The following is a 21,420-nucleotide window of genomic DNA, read 5'->3' on the forward strand; positions in this document are numbered from 1 at the left end:
TGAGCCCCTACGGCAGGGGCTGTGCGGTACGTGTCTTCCTTTAGCCGTGGCCGAGGCTCTCCCGAGGGCTCGTGGAGCTTATGCCAGTTTCATCTTATACCGGTGTAAGAGCAGTAAAATGAAAGGTGTGTGTGTGTGTGTGTGTGTGTGTGTGTACGTGTGTACACGCCCCGGGCAGTTGTCTGGTGCCAAGGAGCGAGACCCGACTGTCCCTTCTGCAAAAAGAATGCCAGCGTGAATAAAGGCACTGACTCCTCACGTTTTCCAGCTACCTGCAAGATGACATTGTGAGGCTGACTGTCCCCGCGAAGCCGAACCTGCCGCTCCAAGGGGGCAGTTATTGCTATGCTGGTCTTGTAGATGGCAACTGCCTCCCCCTCCCCCTTTTCTGCCTCCCGCACCCGGGCGCCCTCTCAGCGCTCCCTTAAATGCCAGTCTGCCACTCACCTTTATTTATGGCTTTAACTCAGCCCTGCCTGTGCTTTCTGACTTTGTGGCTGTAACGTTTCAGTTTTATGGCTGAACTTAAGCAGGTGAAAGGGATGTGTTTTCTGCTTTTCCTCAATCAGACCGGAACTCCCTGGAGTGTGTGCGAGTGTGTGTGTGTGTGTGTGTGTGTGTGTGTTTTCCCCGTGTCTGTGGCCAGTCCTTTGTAGAGCACCTCCCTCCCCCCAGCCCCACTGGTTTGCGTTTACCTTCACGTGAATGACCTCAGACGCCGTTTCATTGTATTGACTAAGACATCACTGATATAGAATCCATTTTGCTGTTGTTTTGAGATCAGAATACCAGGAATCCCAGTGCTGCCTTGACGCTTCCCCACCCCCAACTCCCGATCCCAACACACTCCTTCGGGGAAGGGGGCAGAGCTTTCTTGTCATTTTAATTAGATGCTGCCTGCAGGGAAGGGGTGAGGGGTGGGGATGGTGGCAGCAGCGGGTGTCAGAGAAGGATTGGACACCAATTTAAGGACTGCTTCTTCCTCTCCCGAACCAAAAATAAAATTTAAAAAATAGCGAGTGCATGTACTTGATGTATGGAGGGTGGATGAGAAGGAATTGATGGTGGCTCTCTACAGGGAGACACCAGGATGGATGAAGCATGGAAGTTCACACGCCCTCCTGAGGAATACATTGTTAGATTGATGCTGAATCTTGGGGCCATTTACCTGGATTCTTAGTACTTCTGACATTACCTCTTTCTGTACTGTTATATTAAAGTGCTACCTTTGTGATCAAAGTGGTGCTTTCTCTTTGGTCTCCTTCATTAAACCTTTTCCTCCACATCTCTTTTAATAACGCTTTCTCTCTTCGTGTTAATCTGTTGGGCCAAGAGGTGAGGCTTCAGCAAGGCAGGTAAGGAGTTGAGAAGAAACAGAGATGCCATTTGAAATGGGCTGTTCTGATAGTTGGGCAGCCGAAGCTCCTTCATGCATTATTACAGGAAGCTGTCTATTTCCCTGGAGTGGAAATGCCACATCAAGAACCGGCTGCCCCCTGCGCAGCGGGGTGGGGTTGGTAACAGAGTGGGTGCATTGGCCAGGTCTGTGGCTTCCTGCTTTACCGACTGTGTATGTTCATTTGCCCTACTTTCTGCGCTGGGAGTTGCTGCCGGCGGGTTAATCAGGTGGACGGATGGCCCAGACTGGGGGTGGGGTGCTGCGAGTCCGTCGGGGGTCGGGGTGGCGGAGGCGGGGGGCAGTGGCAAGGGGGGAAAGGTTCTGAGCAATGTGCAGGGTTTGCGGTGATTTCCCCGGGCTGGAATCTCCACCTTGCTCCTCTACTGGAAAGCAGTCTGATGTGATTTTTAAGTTGGGCCCGGACTTGTCCCTTGTGGGCTTTTTCCTCGGGAAGGTTTTCTGAGATACCAAGCACAGAGCCTGCAGGCAGGGGAGCAACCGGTGAGGGCCACCAGGCGGACGACTGCGGATCACACTTGGGATGTGCATTCTTGTGATCTGTATTTTGAAAACATATCTTTGCACAATGAACTGAAATTGCTCTTTGTGGCCTGGGCTATCAGCTTAGGGGTCTGCTTCTGTTTTTCTGCCTGCTGGGAGGTGTGGAACCAGAGAGGGCAACAGCTAGCTTGGGGACCAGGAACTGCTGGCTGGAAGACTTGGATGCAGAGGCAGATGTGGAGACAGTTGCAGATGTGGGGCCAGGGTCTTTGACCAGTCTTGTGGGTGAGGTGTGCCTGCTGGAGTGGGTCCAAAGGCCACATAGGTAATCTCCACAAATCAGAGGACAGATCATCTCCACCTTCCCACATTTGGAGAGATGGCCTCATCTAGATGAGATGTCTCATTTATTCCTAAGCCCTTGGTAAAGCCTGCCTGCTGAGCCCCTCCTGGGGAATGCCTGACCCCTGAAATGCAGCCAAGGTCAGTGGCTTCTGGGAGAATTTGCTGCAGACTTACCAGTCCCTTGCTGTTTCGGTGGCTCTTTAATGTACACAGTCAATGCTCTTTTTGTAAACCCTGGGCTCAATGCATTAAAAGCAGATCCTGTCTGGAGAGGCCTTTATCCTTCTCACTTTGGGGGCTTATTGTTCTCAGCCAGTGATCCCAGACTGGACCCAGTCTAAATTTTCCCCAAATAGCAACAGTGCATAATTTAAATCAGAGCAACCAATGACAGCACTGATCATTTAAATTATGCAAGATTTGCATGGTTTTTAAAAGTGAGTGAAGCAGGATCTTCTTTGATTAGAAAATAGATAATTTGAATCCAGTTTTAGCCCCGATTTTTAGAGCTCACCGAGATAAACTAAATCTTGAGGGATGGGCTGGAATTGTTTTACAGATTTAGAGCTGGAAAGAGAATTGTAGAACACTCAGCCACTCCTTGCATTGAACACTTGGGAAACGGAAGCCCAGAGGCGTGAAGTAAGTTGTTCAAGGTCACACAGTAACAAGGGGAGGGGACAGCCAGGAGCGTGGTTTGAGCAAATAATCTAGATTTCCTGACTCCTCATTCAGTGCTCTTTTCTCTAAGTCACACTTTCTGTGGCTGAATCAGAAATCAATAATACATTTTCTGCCTGAGTACAAAAGAATAGCAGAAAGGAATAATTTCACCAGGGTCAGGGAATTTTATTTATTGAGAATGGTGAAACTACTTCATGCAAGTAAGTTTGTGATACGTGAAACCATGGAGCTTTAGGCCACCTTTGGAATTCATCTTGTCCAGCCCTGGTTCAATGCCTACTCTGCGGGCAAAGGACTGTCTGAAATCACCTAGGATACATGGTTGTCCTGCACAGGTAACCTCTCTGAGTAACCTGTGTCCATCAGAGCATGTCCTGAGGGGTCAGTATAGACATACACATTATTCAGATATCTCCGCATGTGATGTTTATAAAGTTCTGTATATGTTTTGTATTATCTATGTGGATACATATATTATGTGTAGTATTATGGATATAAACTGTATCCATGTGGGTGTATGAAAATGTGCATATACATACATAGGCTACAGCAAACAATTTACTCATTCAAACGTGGGGCTTGAGTCATTCTTGCTTCAGGACATCTCAATATTAAAAGAGATGAAACTTGCCACCAGTGTGCTTTATTACATATGAGGTGAGCTCAGCCCAGAAAGCTTTCTGGAGATTAGCATATTTCTGGACCTAAGCACCTTGGCTGTCCTTGACTTGGCCCACAGGGTAAGGCATTCAAGGCCAGGAGTTGGCTGCTGCTGACCTCATACTCTCAGCTTCTGCCAGGACTCACATACACTTTTGTATTTGAACAAAATTAGATGACCTATGCTTGTCTTTCCCCTTACCCCTCACTCCCTAGCCATTCCTTTCTCCATTGAAACCTAGATTTAAGAATTGACCTCATCTGAAAGCCTTGCTTATATCCCTTTGCTACACTTTTCATGCTCATGTTTTACTTGGTGTGTGATTTCCTTTCTGCTTCTTTACTAAACCGTGGATTTCTTGAGGACAGAGGCTAGGTCTTGTTCATCTTTGGAGCCATAGCCTCCATTAGTTGGATGAATGAGTACATGAATGCATGCATGAATGAATGGAGTGGAATGAACCCTGTCTCCCCAGTTCTATCTCCACCTCACTGTGACTTTGGGTAGGTCATTTAACCATAGTTAATAAGAATGATCACAACTGTTTGCCTTTCTCACACATTGTGTTTAAGGCAATGCTTTAAAAACCATACAGCACTATACAAATATGCTATCCCATGGTTAAGTAGAATTTAGTGGGAAAATTGAGCCCATCAACATTCGATTGCAATGATTTTATCTAATAGAAAAATTAGATTTTTTCTGTGCCCACTGGCTGGGCACAGTGGCTCACACCTGTAATCCCAGCACTTTGGGAGGCCAAAGTGGGAGGATTGCTTGAAACTAGGAGTTTCAGATCATTGTGGGCAATGTAGGGAGACTCCATCTCTGAAAAAAAAAAAAAAAAAAAAAAAAAGCCAGTGTGGTGGGGTGTGCCTGTGGTCCCAGCTAATTGGGAGACTGAGGTGGGAAGATAGTTTGAGCTTGAGAAGTGGAGACTGTGATTGTGTCACAGCACTCTAGCCTCAGTGACAGAGTGACACCTTGTTAAAAAAAAAAAAAAGAAGACTAAGAAAAGAAGGAAAATAATCCTGAGAAAAAGATATCAGAAGGTTCTGACTGTTTTTAATAGCACCTCAACAGACCTTAGCTGCCTTTTTCCTTTTGTGTGCCAATATGACCTTATATGTTTCTCTGATGGCCTGAATTGAGCTTTGCCCCCCAAGTATTAGCATTCATTAAATATGAGGTAAGCACAGTCCCGAAGCTTTTTGGAGATTAATGTATTTCGAAACCAGTATCAATTATCAGCATTGTTCATTAAAACCTTCTTTTTTAAACACCTTCTTTTTTAAAAAAACTTTTTTTAAAAAACCTTTGTCTCCTCTTTATATGTTATTGATTATTCAAATGCAAACACATTGATTATGCCTGTGCCTTCTCGAAGTTTTATTTTTTCCCTTGGGAGGTAGAGTGGACACCTAAGATGATACACTAATGGCCCAGTATTTAAAACTTTCTGGTGAGAGGTTCTCATGGGGCTCAAATAAATCTCGAAATATTATTAATTCATTACTCCAGAGCACTTAATTAAATTTGGTCTAAAATGAGATTTTAGTAAAGTTGCGTGAATTAATAACAGTATCTCAAAATGATAACAGCATGGCAATCTTTTCATTAATATTCTTTATGTTTATCAGAGATACTAAACAGGTGTTTTCTTTACAATGGCCTTGCCTTATAAAAAGTAGGGTGTGCTGGTAGCTATCAGAACATCAGATAAATATGCATAGTCATTTTCATTATTCATTATTAACTGGAGTAATCTTTAGTACAGAAGCCAGTGTAAGTCATGGTTTGCTGTTTGCATAATTATCTACTTAGGAGGTCATGGAATATTTTGTTGATGATAGAGTACCCAGTACATTTCTTTCAGGAAATACCACTTTTTTCCCCCTTATCTGTAAAACTCTTTGATATCTTATAATTTCGAGTCTTGCCCGTTGGGCCTTTCTTCTTTCTGTGTCTCTGCCCTGGAATTAATCGTCCGTGCCCTTCTTGTTTCGACGCCATTCCTTCTCTCAGTGATAGTGGTTCTAAAGTCCACCCAGCCGGGCGCTCCTGTGATTGAATCATGGCCTCTATGCCCAGCCGAGGACAACCAGTCTCTGATTCCCTTCCTGATAGAATTTGGAGTAACTTGAGTGTGAAAGATGCTTTAATGTCAAATTGATTCTTACATTTCTGTGGGGGAAGTAGCTCTCTGAGAACAGGGCCTAAACTGGTTTGTTAGCAGTGTGCTGAGAATTCTAAGAAAATCTTAATGATATTTTTTTGAATGAAATGTTATTCTGCACATATAAATATAAGGTCTCTAGTGGAGAGAGAGGGAGGACTTAAGTAGAAAATGTTGGATGAATTCCGCTTGTGATTCCTTCCAGTCTGGTTGGAAGCTTATTTCCCTTTAGCGAAACATGATTCTATCCACTTCTTTTTCATGTCCTGGTTGTCTCACGGGGGTGCCCTCAACTTCTCAAAACCCATTTTATTTATTCCACCCCAACTTAAAATTCTTTCCTTAATGTTTATCATATGGGTCCCCTTGTCTCCACTGTTCCCTGCAAGTGCGATAGGTACCGTCCCCTGGGCAACACCCGCGACAGGACCCCCCTCCTCCTGTGTCTCTACTACCAGCCTTCTTCTGGCTGGTCTCTCGTACACTGTAGCCACGTGAGTCTTCCTAACGCACAGTGTCAATCTGGTTATTTTTATTCAGGGCCTTCTTTGACTCCTTAGGCGACAGACTAAAAACTAAACTCTTTAGCGTGTTAAGACCAGCAGCAGTTCAGAGCGGCCTCCCACAGAGCTCTGCAGTTTTGACCACCACTCCGCCATTGCGGTAGGGAACAACTTCATTCCCCGCTGGATGCTCTGTAGGGGGCGCTCTGTCTTAGTCTCGTTTCTGTACCTACTGCCCCAACACGAAACATTCACAGACCACCTTTTCCACAAAAGTCTCTGATTTCTCTCAGAGGTTGTCCTTCCCACTCATAGACTGTCTCAGAACTGACCTCACACCTCTTTCATAACACTCAGAACTTTCTGTCTTGGATTATATTCACTACTAGACAATTCCTTCTTGAAGGCAACGTTTGATTTTCTTAGGGATCCTCAGCAGTTTTCTTTACACAGCAGGCGTTCGTTCAACAAATAAATTTTGAATTAACAAAATATATAATGTGCAACCCTTTTAGAAGGGCTGGAGGTGGTGCTATGTAGAAAGAGTATAGAAACCTCAGAAAGGTGGGGCCTGTACTGAAATTGTGCTGACCATATCACAATTTCAGGGATCATGAATTATCTTATAGTCTATGTTGCATGACTCCTGGGGACACCTTTTATGTAGAGTACAATTCCAGTGGATGCTAATTACATTGAGTACAATTCCAGGGGCACCAATTATGAGAAATACTATGTCTGGTCCTGGGTAGGTATTCCTATTTCTAGAATTTTTCTGCCAAAGAAAATGTTCTCTCCATTGCCTTCTTACTCTAAGTTTTGAGAGATTTAAAATACCGCAGGTTAGAATTGCAAGGCGTGTGTGTATGTATGTGTGTGTGTGTGTTTGGAGTGTGTTTCAATTATTTTAACAATCTGATAATGTTTATGACTACTATTTTGATTAAACAGTAATATATGGGTGGGAAAGGGTGTGCTTCTAGGGTGGCCCACTGGAAGACAATGTTGAGTTTTTGTCTTGACAGCTGGCAGTGAGTGGGTAGAGAGAGTTTGAGAGATGGTGAGGTTTAATGAGGCACACAGCTGGGAGTTAGAGCCCAGCGTCATAAAGCTGGCTCTGACACCTTACCCTCGAAGCTTCAGTTTCGTCACATGTAAGATGAGTGGTATCGACTAAAATTACTGGGATGCATATTCCTGGAACCAGAGGCAGGACTGAGGGCATTTAAGTAACCATGGATTCTTATTCTACCTGTTGGGGATACCAAGAGATTGCAAACTATGGACCTCAATGAGCTGGGAGTTGCCACTGAAAGTAATACCCCCTTCTAATTTTTAAATGAGCTATTTTTTTCCAACCTTGAGATTCTGATTTATAATTTAAAGTGTTGTTCTAGTTTTTGAAGACCGAGTGATAGGATGAAGGCCCAACTGTGACTTCTGCTGGGTACTTCCTTACAGTGTTGCTGCTGGATACCCAGGTTTAGACTCTGAAATAACCCTAGATTTTCAAGTGCTGTCTCTCTAGTTAGTGAAATTAGAACCTTGGCAGTATAGATTAAGTAGGAAATTTGTAGACTTTAACAATACATTGCATATATTACAAACATTTGTTTGATTAGTGTATTAGAAAGTACAAATTTGGGTGCAGGGTAAACTCAGATCCAGTGTTCTGTGATTCTGTGAAATGTGATTAACTGTAGGGGAAGAAATGTACATGGTATCCAGCATTCATTCATTCATTTGTTCGTGTATAAGCTCATTCAGTACCTGATTATTGGGTGCTACTAGTTGCTGGGGCTGAGCTGAAGACAACACTGGCATGGTTTCTACACCCATGGCTGGATGGAGGAGAGAGTCTGCACTTGTCTTTCACTACACTCTAGCCACACTGATTTTTTCTGTTTTGTGAACATGCCAAACTCATTCTTGTAGTTCTCCATGTCAGAAATTTCACATGGAGGGCTCCATCTTATTATTTAGGTCTAAGGTCAGATGCGGTCTGTATTATTACTTAAGTATCTGCATAACAGGCTACCCTCAAGCTTAGTGGCTTAAACAACAATAATCATTTATTATCTCTCACAGTTTCTGTGGGCCAGGGATTCAGGAGTGGCTTCCCTGGGTGGTTTTAGCATGAGGTATCTCCTGAAGTTGCACGAAGATTTTGGCAAGGTGAACTATCTTCTGAAGGCTTGACTGGAGCTAGAGGATCTCTTTCCAAGATGATTTACTTATGTGGTGCTGGATGTTGGCAGGAGGCCTTAGTTCCTCCCCACGTAGGTGGCTCCATTGGTTGCTTGAGCATCCTCATAACATGGTGCCCACTTTTACCAGACAGAGTAATCAAGATAGCAGAGCAGAAGCCACTATGTCTTTTATGATCTAGCCTTGGAAATCACACACCATCATTTCTGCAATACCCCTGCTGCAATACCTCTGCTGACTTGGCTACCCAAGTCAGCCCTATTCATTTCGAAGGGGACTACACAAGAATATTAACTAACACCAGAAGGCAGAAGTCCCTGAGGGTCCTCTTAGAGGTTCCTTACTATGCAGAGAGGTTTTCTTTGCAATATATCTCTAAAGTAACACTCCCTCCCACCCTGAAACTGTCCAATTCAGTGCTTTATTGTCTTTAAGGCAGTTGTGACTATCTGAATTATTAAAAAAATCTGGCTGTCCCAACTGGAGCCTGATAAGTTTTGTGACAATAGGGATCTTGCCTGCATGTTTAGCACCACATTCCTGGTGCTTTGAACGGTGTCTGGCATATGATAAATATTGATTGAATAAATACCAATTTTATTAATGAAATTAATTAATTCGCCGGGCGCGGTGGCTCAAGCCTGTAATCCCAGCACTTTGGGAGGCCGAGAAGGGCGGATCACGAGGTCAGGAGATCAAGACCATCCTGGCTAACACGGTGAAACCCCGTCTCTACTAGAAATGCAAAAAGCTAGCCGGGCGAGGTGGCGGGCGCCTGTAGTCCCAGCTACTCCGCAGGCTGAGGCAGGAGAATGGCGTGAACCCGGGAGGCGGAGCTTGCAGTGAGCTGAGATCCGGCCACTGCACTCCAGCCTGGGAGACAGAGCGAGACTCCGTCTCAAAAAAAAAAAAAAAAAAAAGAAATTAATTAATTCATTTAAAAGGGATCTTAATTACACCTCAGATCTCCAAAAAATAAGTTGTGGCACCTTCTGATAAAAGACACAAATAGGATAAAGCCCTAAAACCATGATAAGGGTAAAATGAAAAGTAAAGGGGGATTGTGTTTGCATATCTTTGTCTATATATCTACTTACCTATCTGTCACTCTAGGGCTTGGTGATCCAACTTACCTCTTTTGTAGGTAGAAATTGGGGCTCAGAGAATTACTTGTCTTATCTAAGGATGAAACTCGAATGCAGTGCTGGGTCCCGTTATGCCGTGTCCCTCAACTGGATTGCCAGCATCCTGGACCTCTTAGGGAATTGGTCATTCCCACAACACAAAAACCAGTCTAACAAAGTATGGATACAAAGATGGTTACCAAGTTGCTTATATGTACAGAACACACTGAAGATGTCCTGTGCTCCACTGTGAAGAAACCAAATCTAATTAGATGGTAAAGGAGAACTCAGCTAAGTTAATCAATATAGATAATTAGCAGTGTTTCAGATGTTGAAAATAAAAGTTACAGTTCTATGTGCAAAGAGGCCACCTGTAGAAGCTGGAAATACGTGCTGTATCTTAACCTGAGTGAGAAGCTACGAAGACTCCTGGGGCTCCAGGGCCCAAAAAATGGAGACTGTGAAAGAAAGCAAAGACTGAGACTGCTGAGTTGTTAAAAATTTGTTTATTTCTTTTATTTCATTTTGTTGAGATGGAGTCTCACTCCATCACCCAGGCTGGAGTGCAGTGGCACTGTGTCAGCTCACTGCAACCTTTGTCTCCTGGGTTCAAGCAATTCTCTTGCCTCAGCCTCCCAAGCAGCTGGGATTACAGGTGCCCACCGCTATGCCCGGATAATTTTTATACTTATAGTAGAGACTGGGTTTCACCATGGTGACCAGGCTGGTCTCAAACTCCTGACCTCAGGTGATCCACCCACCTTGGCCTCCCAAAAAATTTGTTTAATTTTTAAAAGGCTTTTCTGGTTCTCATTATAAAAGTAATGGTCATTGCAGTGGTTTCTGAATGGTCATTGCAGAAAATCTGGAAAATGGAGAAAAACTAAAAATAATTCTCAAATTATTTAAATTTATGATTCCTAATGATAACCACATATGCACTTTGGTGTATGGCTTAGTAGTTTTTTCCTATGCATGGCTAAATAGATTTTTTTTTAAAGTGGAGATAATATTGTACATACTATATGTAACCTATTTTGTAAACCTAATAATTAGCCTTTTCTCATGCTATTAATCTTTTTCTATGGCATAACTTTTAACACTTTTTTCATGGGGAATTTAAACTTAAAAGGTAGACAGAATACAGGAAACAACAGATGCTGGGGAGGATGTGGAGAAATAAGAACGCTTTTACACTGCTTGGTGGGAGTGTAAATTAGTTCAACCATTGTGGAAGACAGTGTGGCAATTCCTCAAAGATCTAGAACCAAAAATACCATTTGACCCAACAATCCCATTACTGGGTATATACCCAAAGGATTATAATTCATTCTACTATAAAGACACATGCACATGTATGTTAATTTTAGCACTATTCACAATAGCAGTCATTTGGAATCAACCCAAATGCCCATCAATGATAGACTGGATAAAGAAAATATGGCACATATACACTATAGAATACTATGCAGCCATAAAAAAGGATGAGTTCATGTCCTTTGCAGGGATATGGATGAAGCTGGAAGCCATCATTCTCAGCAAACTAACACAGGAACAGAAAACCAAACACCGCACGTTCTCACTTGTAAGTGGGAGTTGAACAATGAGAACACGTGTACAGAGGGAGGGGGATAACACACACTGGGGCTTGTCAGGAAATGGAGGACTAGGGGAGGGATAGCATTAGGAGAAATACCTAATGTAGATGATGGGTTGATGGGTGCAGCAAACCACCATGGCACCTGTATACGTGTGTAACAAACGTGCACGTTCTGCACGTGTATCCCAGAACTTATAGTATAATAATAATAATAATAAGTAGACAGAATATTGGAATGCCCATATATTACTGATAGGAATATAAAATGGCACAGCCTTTTTGGAAAACAGTTTGACAGTTTCTCAAAATGCTAAATATAGAGTTACCCTGTGACCCAGGAATTCCACACCTAAGTATATGCCCAAGAGAACTAAAGATGTGTTCATGCAAAAAAAAAAAAATGTGTACATGAATATTTATAGTAACCTCAAAGAGGAAAGAACCCACGTGTCCATCAACCAATGAATGGATAAACAAAACGTAGTATAGTATATCCTTACAATGGAATATTCTACAATAAAAGGAAGTGCTGATACACACTGCAACATGAACATTATGCTATGTGAAAAAAGCCAAACATGAAAGGACACGTGGTTGTATGATTCCATTTATATAAAATGTCTGGAATAAGCAAATCCATAGAGATAGAAGGTAGACTAATGCTTACTGGCAGGGAGTGACTGCTAATGTCCCAAATTAGATAGTGGGGACGTTTGTACAACTCTGTGAAATATACTAAAAGTCACTTGTACACTTCAAAAGAGTAAGTCTTACAGAATGTGAATTAAAGCTCAATAAAACTCTCATTAAAAAGTAGATAAAAGGGTTAATAATCTCTCTACTGAACAATTATCCCCCATAATGAATCCTGTTTCATCTATACTCCTACCCACCTTCTCCCCCATATTATTTTAAAGCAGCATATTATTTCATTTATAAATATTTCAGTAGTTTATGTACTTAAAAAATACATAGCCACAATACTATTATCATGCCTAAAAAATTTAACATGTAATAAAATATTCAGTCAGTGCTTAACTTTCTAATCATCTTTTTAGACTGCTTAACATCTTATTGTGGAGATGGATCATAATATATTTAACCAGTTCCTGTTGATGAGGCTTGAGGTTATTTCTAACTTTCTAACTCATAAATAGTGCTTCAGTAAACATGCTTATATATGTCTTTGTGTGCATCTCTGTTGCCTTAGGATAACTCCTTAGAAATTGAATTTAGAATGAAAGTGTGTGAATGATCTCTAAGGCTCTTGATATTGCCAGATTGGTTTCCAATTTCTTGTGGTGTAGGTGTGTAGCATTTATAAATGAACACATAAGACTCCGAAAAATCAATTAGTTTACCAAATATCGTAGAGCTACTAAGTGATTGAGCTTATGACTGACTGGCCCAAAGCCACTGCCAATAGTGACTCACACAGCCATCGTTTGATTTATGGACCTTGTCATGACATCAGAATCGTCTGGTGTATTATCACCCTGAGGCTCACAGACTTCCCGGAAGCCTTTGGTTTAGGGCACAAGTTGTCTTTCATGAGCATAGTGGTGTCGTAAGAGGTATTTCCAAGGTATTTCTTTCTTGTAACTTTGTTTTGTAAGATGACCAATGTCAGATTAGAACGTGTTTTTTTTTTTTTTTCTTGCCTAAAACCTTAAAAACCTAATATGGTAGCTATTTGGGGATTAACAGTGACATTCTTGTGGAGTGTATCTAGGGGATGTTTGTTTATTTATTTATTTATTTGAGATGGAGTCTAGCTCTGTTACTCAGGCTGAAGTGCAGTGGAGGGATCTCTGCTCACTGCAACCTCTGCCTCCTGGGTTCAGGCGATTCTCCCGCCTTAGCCTCCTGAGTAGCTGGGATTACAGGCACTCGCCACCATGCCCAACTAATTTTTGTATTTTTAGTAGAGATTAGGTTTGACTGTGTTGGCCAGGCTGGTCTCAAACTCCTGACCTCAGGTGATCTGCCCGCCTCAGTGTCCCAAAGTGCTGGGATTACAGGTGTGAGTGACTGTGCTTGGCTTGTTTACATTCAAACTGTCATTCTTTCTGGGAAATTATCCTACAAGTGTGTTTGGAGGATGTGTGGAATCAGGCTCAAAGGTTTCAGTTTTTTAAGAATTGGAGACAGCTGACTCTGTGACGATCACAGAAGATAGCAAGGTGAGCTAGGGCCATGATAGAATAGACTATTCTCAAACCTTAATCTGCCAGACAATTGCTGAAATCAAAATCTTAAGTTATGCTTTCAGTTTTGCACATAGGTAGATATTTTAAGATTCTAATGGAGAAAATAGAAGACAGAACAGGAAGCCACCAGAGTAAAATGCTGTGTATTCTGGACTATAATCTACTTTCAACCTGGTTTATAAGAAAGAAACTATTTAAATTGACACAACTTTATGGTGGCTGGTCTTGCAGAGGGCAATTTCCTTGATTTACTAGAGTTTATAACCTAACCCTCCATTTAAAAGGCCTATAAATTATTTATGTCTAGGGTAAAAATCCAGGGCTTCACATGAATATGGTTTCATCATTTCTACCTCTAGGTATTTTTTTAAAGCTGCCTATAATCAAATGATAGCAGCGTGGTAGGTGGAATAGGTTGTAAGCAGTAATTGCAAACTGTATTTATTTAAACAATAATAATAACATTTAGCATTTATAGAGCACTTTATTTCTTCAAAGTACTTGCAAACATTATCTAATTAAATACCCTCTCTGATTATAATCTGGATATAAATGCACTTAAACTCAGGACAGGGTCATGAGAAAAGTATACCTTTGAAAGTTGGTGCTAGATATGCTTTAAAAACCTATACAGTGATGGGAAAGTTAGAGTTTGGATTCTGTTGGACTGTTTTTGTGCATTTCAGTTCAGCCCGATGGCAGAATTAGATCATATCTGCACTCGATGACTCTGCTTGATAACTTATCACTAAAATCTGAGTGTTGATCGTCACACTGATCCTTACAGTTGCTACAACACGAATAACGTAAATAAGCTTTAAAATGAGGTCCCTCTCTACATTTCATGCCCTGGCTTCAGATGAAACTGCCATTAGTAAGTGAAATGAAGTGGCATAGTGCAAGGAAGAGTGGCTATGCATTGTGGTTTAGTAATTTCTATCTGAGAGTAACAGATTTAACTGCACAGTAGGATGCATCATAAATAAATGCATTGGAGAAATGAAACATCTTTAGTTTGACTATATTAACTACTTCTTGCTGTTTTGGATATGTGTCTGTGTGTTGTCCCCTTGCACGTATACCCTGTGTTGCCAATTTAGAAAGTGTTTGGAGCAAGGACCTATGCGGCTTACTCAGTAGGTAGTAGAGAGTTCTGCAGTTGGTAGATTCTCAGTAAATGTTATCCTGTATGTTGTGATTTTCTAAAAGCTAGTTGACAGTTTAACTCCTTAAGTCAGCGGTTCTCAAAGTGGGATCCTTGGACCAGCAGCTTCAGGATGCTCTCTTAGGCCCTGCCTCTCTCAACATTTTTTGTTTTTTTCTTTTTTATTTTTGAGACAGGGTCTCACTCTGTCATCCAGGCTGGAGTGCAGTGGTGCGATCTCAGCTCACTGCAGCTTTGACCTCCGGTTCTCAGGTGATTCTCTCATCTCAGCCTCCAGGGGTAGCAGGTACTATAGGCATGTGTCACCACACCTGGCTAATTTTTGTATTTGTTATAGAGACGGGCTTTCCGACATGATCTTGGATTCCTGAGCTCAAGGGATCTGCCTGCCTCAGCCTCTCTAAGTGCTAGAAATACAGGCGTGAGCCACCATGCCTGGGCTCTCTCAACTATTGAATTGGAAACTCTGAGGATGGGGACCAGCAACTTTTGCATTAAGAAGCCCTCCTAGTAATTCAGAAGCACGTGGGAGTCTGGGAACCACTGGCTTAAATGTTTAAAAGATAGTTTTCTTGGCTGGCGCGGTAGCTCATGCCTGTAATCCCAGCACTTTGGGAGGCCAAAGTGGAAGCTTCCCTTGAGCCCAGGAGTGTGAGATCAGCTTGGGCAACATAGCAAGACCACATCTCAATAAAATGAAATAAAATAAAAAAGAAAAGCAAAGTATATTCATGGAAATTTGGATATGCCTGAAAATGTTGCAGAATAGGAAATAGTAATTTATTTATGGGAAGTGCAACTTTTTTATAAGGTATATGACCTCAAAGAAATTATGGACAGTACACATTCTTAGGAGTATGGAAGTTAAATTTTTTAAAAATAATATTTGCATTTGAATTGTTTGTAAGAATCAAAGATACTTTGAAATTGAAAAGTCCAACTTTCAGTTGTTAATTCTGGACTTTGCATTGTTCTTTGCATCGACATTTCTTTTCTTTCTTTTTCTTTTTCTTTTTTGTTTTTAGCAAGTTTATTCAAGGTGCAGAAAAGCCCCACTCCCTTGATCAACAAGATGCATCCTTCTGATGTTGGTTTCCTGTTTTTCCCTATAGGCCTGTAGGGATTGAGTTTGAAGTCCCAGGAGGTGCTGACACTTGCTTGGAAACTGAAAGAAAGAATCCATATTCACAAATTCTTTCAGCCTTACTTCTGTTAGAAGCCTAAAATCTTTGAGTTACTTATTTTTTGAGACCTGGGAAATGGAATGTATATTTGGAATCTAGACAGCAGGTTAAAGATTTCCTTACTGGGAAATCCCACAGACTTTCTTTGTAACAACTTGTAAGCATCTCTTATGTAGCCACAAAAATGTCCCATGTTGCTATTTAATCCACAGTTCTTAGATAAGCACATTGCTTATATTGCATGTCTGTTTATTTGGAGGAAAAGTTGATGGCAAGTATGGTTGTTAAAGCAACTTTATATACAACTGAGATGAGCATGCATGAAAATTTCATACTCATTGCTGGGGAAAATGCTTTTAAAAATGTAAATTTGAAGACCTCCCCTCATAGAAAAACTATTTTAAAGGAAAAACAGATAGTTAGATAATCATCATCAGACTAGATATAAAAAATATCAGGTTAAAGATTATTAGGTATTTCCCTGTATTGACACTTCGAGGGATAGATCCAGTTTTCTCAGAAGAGGTGTTAATATTATTAAAAGTATCAGGGAATTGTTCAAGCATTTTATTTTTGTTTTATTTTTTGAGACAGGGTCTTGCTCTGTTGCCCAGGCAGGAGTGCAGTGGCTCAATCATGGCTCACTATAGCCTCAAACTTCTGGGTACAAGTGATCCTCCCACTTCAGCCTCTTGAGCTGGGATTACAGGTGTGTGCTACTGCATCCAGCTAATTTTTGAATTTTTTTTTTTTTGTAGAGATAGGGGTCTCCCTGTGTTGCCCAGCGTGGTCTCAAACTCTTGGGCTCAGCCCTCAGAAGTGCTGGGATTACAGGTAGGACCAGTGTGCTGGGCCCTGTTCAAGCCTTTAAGTCTAGATTGTTCTAGATGGGACAATGAATGACATCATTTGAAAACTTCTGTCTGGAACTAAGTTTGCAGCAGTTTTCTTTCTGGTGGTGGTGAAATCATAGACTCTGTCTAAGAAAGCTACAAATTTGAAATGGCTTTTTCACATCCTATTCATCTGATTCCTCTAACATGTGAGATAATATATGTTGCAGTTTGCGTGGCTGAAAGGGTCCTTTGAGTTTGGGAGCACTGCGATTTTTCAGTCGACTCCAAGACTTTCAGAGCACGAAGATTCTGAGTAGCAGTGGAACCCAGTGGTTCTGTTGCTGGTGTCTTACTCTGGAATGGTTGATAGAGTCAAAGCTAAGCGTTTGCTCTTCCTAAGAGGCCTCTGCTTCTTCTGTCTTCTTTAAATTGGTAGCTCTAGCACCAGTTAGAGAGTACTCAGTTTTCTTTCCATGCAAACAAATAAACAAATAAAGCACTGTAGTGCTTTCTAGAGCCAATACCCAGATGCTATTCAGGGAAGGATCGTTGCACAGACACTCTGTGGTCTGAACAATATGTATATTCTCTCTGGGAGTATTTTAGAGATGTAACTTGTGCTGGTATTGTAGCCATCATTTCTTGAATATAAACAGCTTTTATTTTGGGAGAAGAACAGATGTAAAAGTGTGAAATAGAGAAGTTTACACATTTTTGGGGAGGGGGAAGGGGAAGAGGAGCAGTATTTCTTTAAAATCATGGTAACCCAATCTTGGTTATTCCTTTGTTTTCTTTGAGTGACTGAAAATTAGCATGGAAATCTGCTGGAACCTGACCAGCTGGGTACCTAAACCTCCATGGAACTGACTGCACCAGAAAAAGGGCCAGTGGATAATTATTGTAGGTCCTCATGGCTAGAAACAAAAAGAGTCCCTCCTCAGGAGGAAGCCTCTCTGTGAAGACAGGCAATCATAGACATTCAGTGAAATATGTCTGATACTTAAAATAAAATCTTAGAGAGATACAGAGGTCTGAGCCCCAGATACAGGGTTTGCTTTCTAGATTGAAAGAGTCTGTTGAAGGCATTTGAAGGCTGGGTGTTCCTCTGTGGTCTCTGAACCAAAGCTCTTGCCAGTTCAGTCCCCCAACCCCTTTAATTAGTGTGTATGTTTGCAAAGGGTATCTGGGGATATTCAAAGCAGCCTGGACGTTAAGTTCTCTGTCCCTTTGAGGCCAGGTCTGTTTCTTTTCTTTTCTGGAAGCAAGGTATCTTGTATCTCATCACTTGATACAATGCAAGTTGCATCAGATTTTTAAAAAATAATCCCCTGACCTTCTTTCCTGTTTCCTCCACGTGGCTGCTGCCTTCTATAAGTTGCTGCTGGTTTGCAGGATTCACAGTCAGGATTTTGTCCCTGTGAAGACTTTGTTTAGTTTGCAAGGAACATTTTTATTTGAGTTGCATGGTTCCTTAATAACTCCCCTTTGACAAATATTTTGTTAAAATTTCTATGATCATTAGATTTACTTGGTTGTTTAGTATCACATTTTTATACTGAATTATTTCAACCATGATTTCAAACGGACAGCTCTCATAATTTTCTAAATCCATTTAAGTGAAACTTGGAATGTAAATAAGTTATGAGATCATGTAAACTCTGCACTTCGCAGACTATAAGTCAAACCTTTATCCAGGGGATGCTTCATCCACCATATAGGTAAATCTGAATTTGAAAATATACCTAAGAATGTGCAGAAACTGGAACTCTCATACATTGCCGGTGGGTCTATGAAATAACTCAGCCACTTTGGGAAACAGTTTGGCTATTTCTGAAAAGTTAAACTTACTACACGACCTAGCAATTCCGCTTCTGCATATGTACCCAAGAGAAATGCAAACATACGTCCACACAGAAACTTGAACAGGAATGTTCATAAGGAGCATTATTCATAATGGCCCAGAAATGGAAGCCACCCAAATACCTATCAACTGATGGATAGCTAAACAAAGTGTGAAGTTTCCATACAATAGAATACTATTAGGCAATAAAAATGAACGAAGTACTGAATCAGGCTGCAGCATGCATGAACCTCAAAATGTTATGCTAAGTGAAAGAAGCCAGACACAAAGATTGCATATTGTATGATTCCATATATATGAAATGTCCAGAAAACGCAAATCTACAGAGACAGAAAGTAGATTACTAGTTGGCTAGGGTGGAGAGGAAAACAGGGAGTGACTGCAAATGGGCCTGAGGGATCTTTTTGGGTGATAAAAATCTTTCAGTATTGGATGGTGGTAACCCGAGTGAATTTTATGGTATGTAAGTACCTCAATAAAGGTGTTAAAGTATAATATGCCTGAGACACTGCTTCATAGTTGACCAGCTCCACACACCATGAAGGCAAATTTCCTAGTCAGGTCTCTGTGATATTTCTAGGAAGGCCATTTCTTCAACACCTGGAGAGATAGATGGGTTCTCTGATCCTATCTTCTGCTTTCTATGTATTTTCGTGTCATTCTTTATTCTGAAGGACTTGTCATGTTTTACAAACATAATGATAATAATTCCCCTCAAGATAAGGGAGCTCAAATAACTTATTCCTCCTGTAGAGAAAGGACTGTGGAGCCAGCACTGGGAGAGCTATTCCTGTCTAAAACCTTTCCTTACTAACTCTTTCTGTTTTCTTAATGTTCCATGCTTTTCTCACCTCTGTGCTGTTATGCATACTGTTCCTGCTGCCTGAAACTCTTCCCAAGCCCGTATCATAATGTGTCATTTGTTAACAAATTATTTGGTTGTCTCCCTCCACATCCTCTTCCTGCAGAAGAGAATATAATGTCCACAAAGGCAAGCTATGTTTTGTGTATCCTCGTATCCATTTATTAATGAAATGAATGCCTGCCCAAGACTTACAGCATAGGCTAAACCCCTTCACTTAGCAAGACCTTCTATGATCTAACCATTCCTTACTTTTCTACAGTATCAGTAACTACCACCCCACTCCCCTTCCATACACTTTATTTCCTCCACTGTCACCCCTAGAGCTCGGCTCTTTTGTTCCCACAAAGTTGAGGAATTCCTTTTCTCAAATGATCAGAGCTCCTTTTAGCATCTTATCTTCCTGGAATCACAGATACCAGGTGTTTTTCAAATTGTAATGAGTTGTGGAGTGAGTTTAATGGGTTGCAATCAGATTTTGAAAAAAATTAGAATAGAGTAGAAAAATATTCCTATGTTTACTATTACTGTTACTCACCATTACTATGACAGTGAGGGAAGGAAAGGGGCAGTAATCAAGGAGGAATGAGTTGCTGGAAACTGCAGTAGCCACCACTGCCTTGAGAATACCCTCTAGGAAATGTGGAGAAAGGAAGAGGGCTTAAGAGTCTGCAGAACTGGGTGGAGGCTCAGCTCCAATAATCACTGTGGTCATTCGCCCAGCCTAGCATGGTCTTGGATACCATAAAAAGAGAGGGAGAGAAAAATCATGGACACTGTCATATTATGTACAGGAAAACTGTGCAGGCTTCTACCATGTGCCACAGTGAGATTGAGTAATGGGGAGAGTATGGCCCTTCCCTTGGAGCAGCTGGGAGACAAGAGTAGAATGTTCATGAAACCAGTGGAGACTGAGCACATGCTGAGCTTCTGAGGGCTGCGTGTACCAGGTGTGTAGTGAGGGCCAGGTGGGTGGGTGGCACATGCCAGTGGCACATGCTGGCCTTGATTAGGGCAGGACTTTCAGTGAGGAATTTGTGGTCCAGGATTTGGTCCTAAGCTTTGCAGTTCCAAGATCTACACTTAAATGGGGCTAGGATACTGAGTCTCAGGTCACACCAACATACCTGACACTGATCTGGAGCATGATTTATATAATAATAATAGTAATACACACACACACACACACACACACACACACACACATTTAGGCTAGTCGATTGAAGCAGTGGGAGAGGAGCAAGAATAAAATTTAATACCAATATTAATAGCTAATATACTTTGTGACCACTGGCCATGTGTCAAGCACTGGGTTAATTTTTTAAATAAAAGTCTGGTCTTGTTAATGCAGCCATATCTTGTGATATATACTATTCTAATTTCATAGATGTGGAAAGTGAGGCTTAGGTTAAGTGATTTATTGAAAATGATGGAGCCTGTTTTTGAACCCTAGTTTGGTCCAATTTTTTTTTCTTTTTCTTTTTCTTTTCTTTTCTTTTTTTTTTTTTTTTGAGATGGAGTCTTTCTCTGTGGCCCAGGCTGTAGTGCACTGGCGTGATCTCGGCTCACTGCAACCTCCGCCTCCTGGGTTCAAGCGATTCTCCTGCCTCAGCCTCCTGAGTAGCTGGGATTACAGGCACTCGCCACCATGCCCAACTAATTTTTGTATTTTTAGTAGAGATTAGGTTTGACTGTGTTGGCCAGGCTGGTCTCAAACTCCTGACCTCAGGTGATCTGCCCGCCTCAGTGTCCCAAAGTGCTGGGATTACAGGTGTGAGTGACTGTGCTTGGCTTGTTTACATTCAAACTGTCATTCTTTCTGGGAAATTATCCTACAAGTGTGTTTGGAGGATGTGTGGAATCAGGCTCAAAGGTTTCAGTTTTTTAAGAATTGGAGACAGCTGACTCTGTGACGATCACAGAAGATAGCAAGGTGAGCTAGGGCCATGATAGAATAGACTATTCTCAAACCTTAATCTGCCAGACAATTGCTGAAATCAAAATCTTAAGTTATGCTTTCAGTTTTGCACATAGGTAGATATTTTAAGATTCTAATGGAGAAAATAGAAGACAGAACAGGAAGCCACCAGAGTAAAATGCT

The 21,420-nt window shown here is 41.4% G+C and overlaps 1 protein-coding gene across 8 annotated transcripts in view; it reads left to right on the plus strand.

Moving 5' to 3' along the window:
- Positions 1-21,420, plus strand: part of TNIK (TRAF2 and NCK interacting kinase) — a 415,617-nt gene that overhangs the window by 752 nt on the left and 393,445 nt on the right. The window lies entirely within an intron of this gene.

This window comes from Colobus angolensis, unplaced genomic scaffold, assembly GCF_000951035.1.
Source record: "Colobus angolensis palliatus isolate OR3802 unplaced genomic scaffold, Cang.pa_1.0 Scaffold289, whole genome shotgun sequence".
Taxonomy (NCBI): domain Eukaryota; kingdom Metazoa; phylum Chordata; class Mammalia; order Primates; family Cercopithecidae; genus Colobus; species Colobus angolensis.